The 11965-nt window shown below is 36.9% G+C and overlaps 1 pseudogene; it reads left to right on the top strand.

The window, feature by feature from the left end:
- Window positions 1-11965, top strand: part of LOC102848804 — a 198904-nt pseudogene that overhangs the window by 109205 nt on the left and 77734 nt on the right.

The raw sequence follows: 11965 nt of genomic DNA, 5'->3' as shown, positions 1-11965 counted from the left end.
TGAGTGGAGTGGTGGGAATGAGTGTGTTTGAGACGGCGAGGTTGATACAGGATAGAATGGCATTCAGGGCTCTTATAAAAAAGTCGCTATGAGTTGCAGGCGACTGGATGGCACATAACAACAACAACAATGCTCTTAACAGATGAAGAAAGGAATTTGGGATAAAATGGTGGCTTTTTTGTTGTTGTCATTATGTGCTATCAAGTCACCTGTGACTCATAACGACCCTACGTATATAGCTCTGAAAGCTGCATTATCCTGCATCAAACTCATCATCTCTGACAGACCTAATCCTGTTGCTCCAGACCCTGAGACAATCCATCTCATCCTGGGTCTTCCTTTCTTGCACTGTCCTTTTACCCTTCCAAGTGCCTCTCCAAGGACTGGTCCCTCTTGGCCACGTGCCCAAAGTATGTGAGATGCAGCATCAAAATCTTTGCCTCTAGGGAGCAAATTGGTTTCACTCTCTCCAGGACAGATCTGTTTGTTCTCTAGGCAGTTCATAATATGTTCAACATTCTCTTCCAGTACCACAACTCAAAGGCATCAATCCTTCTTTTATCATCCTTAGTTATTGTCCAGCTCTCTGATGCATAGCAAGTAATTGTGAAGACCATGGCCTGGATCAAGTGCCCCTTAGTTTCCAAACTGACATCATTCCTTTTCGGTAGAGAGGCCCTGACAGCAGACAAATCGTCTTTTGATTTCCTATCTTTAGTATGTGTGCCAGAAGTTGTAATATGAGAATAAGGAGAAAAACTGATTGTGGAAGGCTGTTACAGCACTTGCTTGTTTATTTTCATAGAAAATGATCTTTTCAATGGACATAGTCCCTAGTAAGTGGGTCCATACTCTCAAATATTTAATATCTTTCCTGGCTCAGAACAAGGCTAGGCTTAAAAAATATCAGATGATAATGTTCATTAATTTATTTTTAATTTTAATTTATTTTTTTCTACTAGTTTATTTACAAAATTAGAATACATTGTTTTCAAGAACAAATTCTTTCAATTTCCCTCACCTCTCTATCCATCAAATTAACACCATGATTAATCCCCCTTCCCCTGTACATCCTCATTCCTCTGCTTCCAACCTCTCCCACCCCTCTTGGATCCTTATACTCATTCCACAAAAATGGTTAATACAATATTTATCTTTGTGGGACTGAGTTAGTTCATCCAGTCCTTCCTAAGGTAATAATTTTAAAAAATAATTGCTCCTGTATGCATAGAAATTCCATATGACCCAGTTATTTCATTGCTTGGAATATACCCTGAGAAAATGAGAACTGAGGCACAAACTGAGATTGGTACACCAATGTTCATAGCAACATTATGCACCATCTCAAGAACATAGAAACAACCCAAATGTCCAACCACAAATGAATGGATTCATTAATTTTTTTTATGGTAAATAATAATGATAGAGTTATTAGAAAATTATATCCCATAGGGAGGAATCTCCCTCCCTGAAAGGAGATTTGGAGAGAAGGCCAATTTTCATTATTTTAAAGAAAGTGGTCTGCTTGCGAATATGGAAGATAATTTTTTTTTGGTTCTTCTTCTATTCTTTTTTCAAGTTGAGATTCTGTAGTGAGTAATGACAGTTTAATAAGAGGCGCCATCATATGATGGAAGTAGGACTGTTTAAGAACTAAGAGATAATAGTTTCAGTCCTTAAGACTGCTTTCTTCATCTGGTAAGGGCATTACCACTTAAATTTCATAATGTTAAATAAATCATTTAACTCATATGTTTCAGCTGCCTTAACTAATATATTGAGAATGATAACAATTCATTGGTTCAAAGGAAAGAATATATTATTTCTTGAGTATTCTTCTACCTTAAAAAAAAGAGTATGGTTATTAATTCATGCAATATATGTGCCATAAAGCTAACAGATTGATTCCTACCACTAAGAAAGCCTCCAGTCTGTTTCTGGGGAAATAGAAAAGACATAATTGCAATTTCAACAAAAGTGCTGTAGTAGCAAAAAGTGATGTACATACAGGACCTTGTTACATAAGCATTAGAATATTCATGCCATTCTAGGGAAGCTAGGGAATTTCCCCAGAGGAAATAACATTTGAGCTAATCCTTGAAAGGATTTTCTTGCCAACGAAAGGAATAGGGTTCCGGGTAAAGAGAACAACATGTGTTTTAAAAGGAGATATATATTGAGATAGAACTAAATGAGGTCTGTATTGTTGGAATACAAGCAACAAAGCATGTAATAATTAGAATTTGAGGCTAGAGGGATGAGCAGGTATCATTTTTTAAACATAATTGTCAAGTGCTTGCTTCGGCAACACATACACTAAAATTAGAACAATACAGAGAAGATTAGCATGGCCCCTGTGCAAGGATGACACACAAATTCATGAAGCATTCCATAAAAAAAAAATATTGTCAAGTATTTACCAGTTGAAGTGGTGAAAGGATATAATCCTGATGTATATTATTCCGGATTTAAAACCACACCATTTCCTCTTTGTTAAAATAACCGCATACACACACACACACACACACACACACATATATATATATATATATATATATACACATATATATACATATATATATTCTGCATGAGTATAATAACATTTTCTGCAATTTCCATTCTTCACAATGTCATTGAAAATTTTTTATCTGAAAAATTAAATGCTGTTGTTGTTTAGTACCATCAGGTTGAGTATACCTCATGGTAAACCTATGAACAACATACTGAACTTTTGCATAGCCAATAAAATACAAGTAAACATCTCTTTGCTCCTCTCTACTTCCAGCCAAGATCTGACATCAAGGACGGTATCTCTTATTCCACATCTTTTTTTTTTTGTACTCAGCTTGAATTTCTGGTAGTTTCCACTCTAAGTACTAGTGCTACTCTTTTTGAATTGTCTTCAGCAGAATTTTACCTGCTAAAAAAGTATTTTAAAAAGCTGGACTGTTAGATCCTCCCAGAAGAGCTGTGGGTGAGCATTAACATTACTGGTAAGCATATTCATTTTCTCCTGGATACAAGAGCCTACTATTTGGTCCTAAAAGCCTTCTGAGGTCCCAACTCTTTTCACTATTTCTTAGTTGTTGGAATTGACAGAAAACCTCATAAGCAGTTCCTTATTTCACCTCTGCCTTGCATGCGGACTTCCGAGCTGTAAAACAACTCAGTGGTGGATGGAATTTCCTCCAGGACTTAAGAATGATACATTACATAGTTAAACCTCTAAAAAAAAAAAAGCTAGACTGTATGAAAAAATATGCAGTGTCAGGAATAAAGGAGAAACCTGTCCCATGCAGATGAGGAATATATACACAGGATACTTTGTTTGCTAAAAGTGAAGATGATTTGATGTCCTAACTGATGAAGATCAAAGAACACAGCCATGAGTGTTGGTAGGAATGCAGCAAAAAGGAACAAACATAAAAGCAGACGTAAAGAAAACAAAAATCCTTATAACTGGATCAATTAGTGACATCAATAACATTACAAAAATGGAGAAAAGAATATCTTTCTATTTGCCTCTACAATCAATGTCCCCATAAACAGCGGTCAAGAAATCAAACAACCTATTGTATTGGAGAAATATACTTCGAAAGACCTCTTTTAAAATGTTCTAAAGCAAATATTTTGTGCAGAAACCTTGGTGGCATAGTTCATGATGTACTGAGATACTAACTGAAAGGTTGATGCTTCAAATTCACCAGCCTCTCTGTAAGAAAAAGAAGGACAATCTATTTCCATAAAGATTTACAATCTCAGAAACCCAATGGAGATGCAATCTGAATTGGAACTAGCTTGACAGAGGTGTTGTTTTGTTTTTTTTTTTGTTGTTGTTGGTTTGTTTGTTTTGGTTTTTTTTTTAATTTGATCACATTGAGGAGTAAGATGACTGACCAAACCATGGTGTTTTAAATCATCACATATGGATTTGAAAACTGTATGGTGAATAAAGAAGGATGAATGCCTTTGGATTGTGGCATTAATGAAAAATACTGACTATATCAGTAACAAATAAGAGGCCAGAATAACAAGCAAGTCTGTCTTAGAGTAAGTATAGCTCATTAGAAGCAATGATGGCGTCATCTTATGTACTTTGGACATGTTAACTGGGGGGGAAGGGAGATGACAAATTCTTGAAAAAGGGCATCATTCTTGGTAAGATAGAGGGTGAGTGGAATGGAGGAAGATTTTCAGTGAGATGAATTGACACAGCAAAGGACTTAAATATTGTGAGGATGGCAAAGGACTAGGCAGCATTTTGTTGTATCTGCTATGGATTGAAACAGACACGAGGATACCTAGCAATAGACAACTAATACTGGTTAAAGGATACTATCCTAGATGATAGGTTGATCAGGAGTTGCATGACTATAAAGAATGCTTTGGAGAAAGCCTCAAACTGTGGGTAGAGAGACTTGCCAGAAAGTTATTATTAGAGTCTAGGAAAGATGATAAATCTCTGTAAAGGCAGCAGTCATGAGGAGAGGAGAGGTGAAATTGAAAAGAGATATTAAGAACCATTTCATAATTTGTTGAATGAAGCAAAAAGGCAAGGGGCAGAATTTCAGCCTTGTAGTTTGAGCCTTATAAGGTGTAGGTGGATAAGGGCAGCTTTTGCTGAGACAAGAAGTACAGGAACAGAAGCAGGTTTTTGGAGACACATGAAGTTTTGGAAATCATATATTTTATCTTGTTCTTGTTTTATGGATGCGGTGTCATTCTGAGCATTTTTGAAGGTATTAGTGTACTTACTTTTTTCTTTTATATTTTTAAAGTTCTTTTTTAACTATCTGAATAGCCACCGTTTCTTTTAGGGCCTGGAGCTTTGTGCCTTCTGTTTTAAAAAATTTGTTTCCTTTAGTCTTTTTCTTATTTCAGACTTTCTGTCCTCTTGTATCTAAAGGGAAGGGAATAGATAGGCTAAAAGGAAGCTGTTAGTAGGGGAAGCTTGATTTTGGATGAACAATCAGGATGCTGAACTTTATGTTACAATAATGCCAGAAAGAAGAGTGCCAGCCTGGGTACTTCAATTTTTCCTCAATAGTAAATTCCATTTCTTTAAGGAAGAATTTACCGTGTGTGTGTGTGTGTGTGTGTGTGTGTGTGTGTGTGTGTCTATACAAAGATCTGGTTGCTGCATAGTATACGAAGAGGGAGGTAAGGAGCCAGACAGGAGACATTGTGTCTTCAGATCCCGTTCTTGCTCTTGCCTTCTAGAGGATTTGTTCTAGGCAGATGGACTCCCTCACTGGCAGCAGCCCACTCTTCAAGCATTCTTTCTGAGCTCCACCTTCCTCTGCTGGGATCCTTACTTGCCTCTTTTCACTTGTTTACTCACCTCATGAACATTGCTGTAATCTCTCCTACTCTCATTAACTGCTCTTCCACTCTCTTTGTTAAGTTGAGGCATCTCACTCTTTTATTTCTTTACTGTAGGTTTATCTTTTTGGTTTTTTTAAAGTGATTAAGTTCAATAATTGTTTATTCTTTTTCATGGGATTATTTTAGTATGACATTTTAATTTTGGATCATCAAATGCACATGCTCAGTCTCTCATCTTGAACCAGAAGGTCCTGAGTTTTCAGCTGTGATTGCTATGAACCATTGAGTTGGGTCCTACTCATAGTTGACCCTCCAGTGTGTTTTCAGTGGCAGTTAATCACCTGGGAGGAGATTGCCCATCTTTCTCCTGCAGAGCAGCCCGTGGATTTGAACATCTTCTTCTGGGTTTCCACTAAACCACCAGAGCTCCCGAGTGTTTGGATGTTGTTGTTGTGTGTTGTAGAGTCAGATTAGCCCATAGCTGATCCTCCAGCAGATTTTCAGAGACAGTAAATCACACAGGAGAAGTTTGGGTGCTAAGGTACCTCTGAGTGAAATTTCTAGTAGACAACTGGCTGTATATATCACTTGGAAATTCAGAAGACATATCTAAATTATGGAAAAAGAGCTGGAGTTATTGGTACAGAAAACATGGGTGGGAATGAAACAGCCTGGAGAGAGTATACAGATTAAGAAGAGAATAGGAATTAAGCTTAACATTTTGGATCATCAACATACAGAGTTATACTTTTAAATTTTTTTATTGTGCTTTGAGTGAAAGATTATAGAGTCAGTTGGTTTTCTTTTCTACAACTCATAAATGTCATGTTTCATTTTATTAATTGCAATTTCCACTTTGCAATAACATTTTTTTAACTCCTCCCTTCTTACCCCTTTTTGCCTTCTGAACTTTATCTCTGGGCAAATACTGCTCTTTTGATCTTATAGAGTTGATTGTTCTCACAATGACATCCCTCCCTGGTATTATTGATCACTTTATAGGCCTGTCTATTGTTTCTCTGAAAGTTGAGTCATAGGATGGTTTCAGTTCCAGATTTGAAAGAGGAATAAAGGCTATAGTCTTCGAATCCGTGCATCTCCATAAGTTTTGAGGTTTTATTTTTTTAAGCTGTATTATTTCTCTACAATTAGATAGGTTAATAATAACTCAGAACTTTCCTCCTGATGAATAGGACTCAACTGGGCTATTTGAGCTCAGGACAATTGTATTAAATACATAGTAGAAGTAGAAAATTATTCGATGTAGCAAAGTTGAACAGGGTGAGAATAGGTGTTCTTAAGATAAAAGATAATCAAGGGTGTCATCAATTCCAGATGATATTATCACTATTTTTGGATAGGGGCCCATCCCTATGAGTCTACTGAATGATGGCTCCCATGATTTGTCCTCCTTTACTTCGATTATGGTTCTGACTCAAGTACTATTGTTTAGTGAAATATGTCTGTAAAGTCACTACACAGTCAGTAAATCTTAAGACCTTGAAATATGGTAGACAGCAGGTAAGGTCCTGGGGACATGAAAATACATAAGTTAACATAGTTTCCCTTAAAGAAATTTTATCGTTTAACTTATGTCTTCTTTTATTCTTTTAACTTACATTTATCTATATTTATCTCTCTGTCTCCCCCTGTCTCCCCCTGTCTCTCCCTGTCTCTCTTTCTCTCTCTCTCTCTCTCACACACACACACACACACACACACACACACACACACACAGATAGAGATAGAGAGAGAGAGAGAAAAAGAGAGAGAGAGTGTGTTCTGGTGGTCTAGTGGCAAGAAGCTGCACTGTAATCTCAAAGGCACACAGTTTAGCGGCCACCAGCTGCTCCAATGAAGAAGGATGGGCAATCTCTCCTGTGCAATAAGTGCCTCTGAAAACCCACCAGAGGGTCAGCTATGGGTCGGTTCCGACTCTATGGCACACAACAACAACAACAACACACACACACACACACACACACACCCCAACCTTGTTTATAATGCTTTGCTGATACTGCATTTTTTTACAAATTAAACGTTGTGACAACTCTATAGGCACTATTTTTTTTCAAGAGCATGTGCTTGCTTTATGTCTCTGTGCTACATTTTGGTAATTCTCACAATAATTCAAACTTTTTTGTAATGCTGTTGTATACTTAATAGGCTATGTTGTTATTGTTGTCATTGAGTCGTAGACGACTCAGCAACCCTATGAACAAAAGACCTGAACACTTGTATAACTTTCATCATTTCTCCAAGTTCATAGAGTTTCCAGAGGCAAGTTATTTCGGAAGTGAATGCCACTCCTGCTTTCAAGCCTGTTTTAATCAGGAAACTACATCAAACACTGTCCACCATGGGTAACCATTAACACATTTGACATATCAGGGTCACAGTGTTTAGCATCACAACAGCCATGAGTTACCTCTGTACAGCAAATGGACAGACTAGTGCTATACCACTTTGAAGAATGTTTAACCCAAAACAATGAAAATCAGGCCTGAGGGCTGCATATTTAAATCACCCACCTTTGGCTTGGTAGCATCACTTTTTATCCATTAGGCCAACAGAGCTCTCTTGTTGTTGTTATTGCTAGCGATGTATACTATGAATATAATTTTTATATGCACCAGGAAACAACAAAAAACTCCCAAACCTTTATGTGACTCTTGCTTTATTGGGGTATTATCTTTATTGTGGTGGTCTGGAACCAAACTCGTAACATCTCCAGGATATATCTGTATTCATAATCTACCTTTTATGCTCCAGCCCAGTGTTGAATGTTATTCTTTTACTAGCAAAAGACTTGTTAGTCTTGATTCATGGTGAGGGAAGGCTTTGCTTTGGTATTCATTGTGGTCATCTAGCATTCCTGGTTAAGCAAGTGAGAATGTTTTATTCTTCCTCAAAAGTGATAGGAAGTCATTACCCTAATAACATAGCACAATAAGTTCTCAGTACATATTGGAGTTTTGTCTTTATATTTTTATTACTTCATATTATTTCTATTAAGAAAGAATTTTGAAAACACAAGCAAGTAACTGCACAATAGCATATTTCAGACAGTGCCAATAAGAGAACAGATTTTTAGAGAATAAACAGTTTGAAACAAAAAAACCCCAAACATTTACTTAACATAAATATCATCCACAAATAAGTCATTGGTTAAAAGATGGAAGAGAATTAGTCTATTGATCTAAATACAAATTCTTTTAAACTTTCAATTGTAACTTTCATTTCTCCAACCTCAAAGCTCTATTTGTTACTTATTGTGAAACTCTGTATTATTTTATAATGTTGAAAAGAGATATTGTCAGGTGCTGTTGAGTCGTTGAGTCGAGTACAACCCATAGCCACCCTATGAACAACAGATCTGGACCCTGTCTTCTGTTACGTTCTCACACAGAGTCCACTGTGGCAGTTACTATGTCAGTCTGTCTGGTTGAAGGTCTTCCTCTCACTGACCCTCCACCTTTCCAAGCATGAGGTCCCTCTTCAAGGAATAGCTTCTCCTAGCAATAGGTCTGAAGTATGTGAGATGAAGCTTCAACAACTTTGTCTTTAAGAAGACTCTGGCTACACTTTTTCCAAGACATATTTTTATTCTTTTGGCAGTCCATGTGATGTTCAGTACTCATCTCCAACACCACACAGCTCAAAGGCATCAATTTTTCTGTCATCCTTATTAATTATCCAGGTCTCAGATGGATAGCAATTGACTGGAAAGACTCTGGTCTGAATCAGATGCACCTTAGTCCTCAAACTTACATCTTTGTCCCTCACTAATTTGTAGAGGTCCCTGACTGCAGACTTTCTTCATGAAATATGTCTCCTGATTTCCTGACTGATGGTAGCAAGGGTGTAGATTGTGGATCCAAGCAAGATGAAATCGTTGACAACTTGAATCTTTTCTTCTTGCATAATGATATCATCTATCAGTCCAGTGGTAAGAATCTTTGTTTTCTTGATGCTGAGATACAATCCACATTGAAGGCTGTATTCTTTGATCTTCTGCCACAAGTGCTTTGAGTCCTCCTCACATTCAGCAAGCAATTTTGTGTCATTTGAAGAATGTGGGTTATTGATAGACTCTTCCTCTGATCTTGATGCCACATTCTTCTTTTTAAAGTCCAGCTTCTCCAATAATTTGTTCAGCATACAGATTAAACAGGTGTATATAGAGAATACAACTCTGATGCACCTTTTTCTTAATTTAAAACCATGTAGTTTTTCACATAACAGCCTCTTTGTCTAGGTATAGGTTTTGCATAAGCACAATTAAGCTCTAAGATTTCTATTCTTCTCAATGTTAGCCATTACTTGTTATGATACACACAGTTAAGCATACACAGTCATTCTTTGGGTATTTTTTTACATTCAGTCAGAATTCATCTGACATTAGCAATGATATACCTGATGCCACAGCTTCTTCTAAATCCTGCTTGAACTTCTGGCAGTTCCCTATCTATGCACTCTTCTAGCCATGTTTTAATGATCTTTAGAAGTATTTTGTATGCATGTGATATTAATGATATTGTTCAATAGTTTCCACATTCTGTTGGATCACTTTTCTTGAGAATGAGAACAAATACGGATCTCTTCCAATCAGTTAGTCAGAAAGCTGTCTTCCAAATTTCCTGTAATAAACCAGATGAGCACATATAGGGTTGTATCTGTTAGTTGAAACAGACCAATTGGTATCCTATTGATTCCTGGAGCCTTATTTTCTGCCTGTGCCTTCAGTGCAGCTTTAACTTCCTCCTTCATTACTATTGGCACCTGCTTATATGTTTCAAGTACTTCTTGACATTTTTTCAGGGTCAGCCAATTACTCTGAGTATACCTTCTATCTGTTTTTGGTGTTTAGTGGATCATTCACCATATTGCCCATAACATCTTTCAATAAAAGAATTAGCAACATCTTTAATTAAGTAGTGAAGAAGCATATGGTATGGCACAGGAATGAGTAGAGAATGACTAATCTACTGTGATGCTTCATTGTTATTATATAAATGAACTAAATTTGTTATTTACTGTAGCAGTGATGGGATAAGGAAAGGACAATACAATGTTCTAATTTCAAATGATGACTACATTCTAGTTTGTTGTTGTGTGAGTTGGAATCAACCCATAACTGACCCTCCAGTGGGTTTTCAGAAGCAGTAAATTGTACAGGAGGAGATAGCCTCTCTTTCTCCTGCATAGCAATTGGTAGATTTGAACTTGGTGCCTTTGAGCAGGCAGCACAACTTCTTATCACTAGGCCACCAGATCCCTCCTCTCCTATTCTTTCTAGCTCTGTTGTTGTTGTTATGTGCTGTCAAATTGCCTGTGACTCATAATGATCCTATGTACAACAGCCCCAAACCCTGATCTACCTTGTACCAATCTTATTGTTCCTGACACACCTACCTCTATTACCCCAGTCACTGAGTCAATCCATCTCATCAAGAGTCTTCCTCTTTTGAGCTGTCCCTCCATCCTCCTAGGCCATAATGTCCCTCTCGAAGGACTGGCCCATCCTTGCAACATGCTTACAGTATGTCAGATGAAGCTTCAGAATTCTTGCCTCCAAGGAGCAGCCTGGTTTCAACCTTTCTATGTTGAACCTGTTTGTTCTCCTAGCGGTCCTTGGTATATTCAGTACTCTTCCCCAGAACCATAGCTCAAAGGCATCAATTCTTCAATGACTCCCTAGTCATTGTTCAGCTTACTGATGCATAGCAAGTAATTGTGAAGACTATGGCTGGTATCAACTTAGGTATATTCTAGCTTATTTTTATTGTTGTTGCTGATTGCCGTCAAGTTGAGCATGACTCATAGCAACCCTATGAACAAAAGACCTGAAGCCTTTCATTAACTATCATCATATTTCAAAATTCATAGTTTCCAGAGGCATGTTTTTAGGAAGTGGATGCCACTCCTGCTTCCAACTTGTCTATTTAGATCCTTATCTTTGTTTCCTTTTTTAAGTTAGTTTGCATACAATAATTCATATACATTATGTTTCATTCATGTACATTGTGTTTTATGTAATACTTCACGATTTTTACTTTCTACCCCAAGTCTTCTGATACATCCTTGTTAAATTATCTGTATAGTGTTCTTTTATATTCTAGCTTGGGTATATTTAAAAAATTTTTGTTTGTTCATTCAGCCAACAAATATATGTTGAATATTCACTACATGTTGGGCACTGTGCCAGGTCAACTACATGTCTCTATCTTCTTACAAGATGCTGTTGTTTTTGTCAGATACTGTTCTAAATCTAAGCATTCAGATTAAGACAGACTAGGAAGAAGAAGAACTAGTCATCCACTTTCAAAATAGCAGGATTTAAAAAACCCTATGCACAGTAGAACACACATAGACTAGCAAATAAGGCAACTGAGGAGGAGCCTTCATGTATGGAAACACAAAGGAAGAAAACAGTTGTAAGCAGACACTAGTGATTGGAACATGGAATGTGAGAACAATGAATGAACGAAAATGAAATATTGTTTTTTTCTGGTTTTTTTTTAATGTGTTTTCATGTCTTTGTCTTCTTTTTTTTTTAAAAAAATCAATATTAATTTCAGTAAAAATTTACAGAGACTTTGGATTTCCATTCATTCATTGTTGCACTTTTTTCCCCCTC

This window comes from Elephantulus edwardii, unplaced genomic scaffold (assembly GCF_000299155.1).
Source record: "Elephantulus edwardii isolate Elephantulus edwardi_28Jun2011 unplaced genomic scaffold, EleEdw1.0 scaffold00067, whole genome shotgun sequence".
NCBI classification, from domain to species: Eukaryota; Metazoa; Chordata; class Mammalia; order Macroscelidea; family Macroscelididae; genus Elephantulus; species Elephantulus edwardii.
The sequence above is the reverse complement of the archived record's forward strand: the minus strand, read 5'-3'. Positions and strand labels throughout refer to the sequence as shown.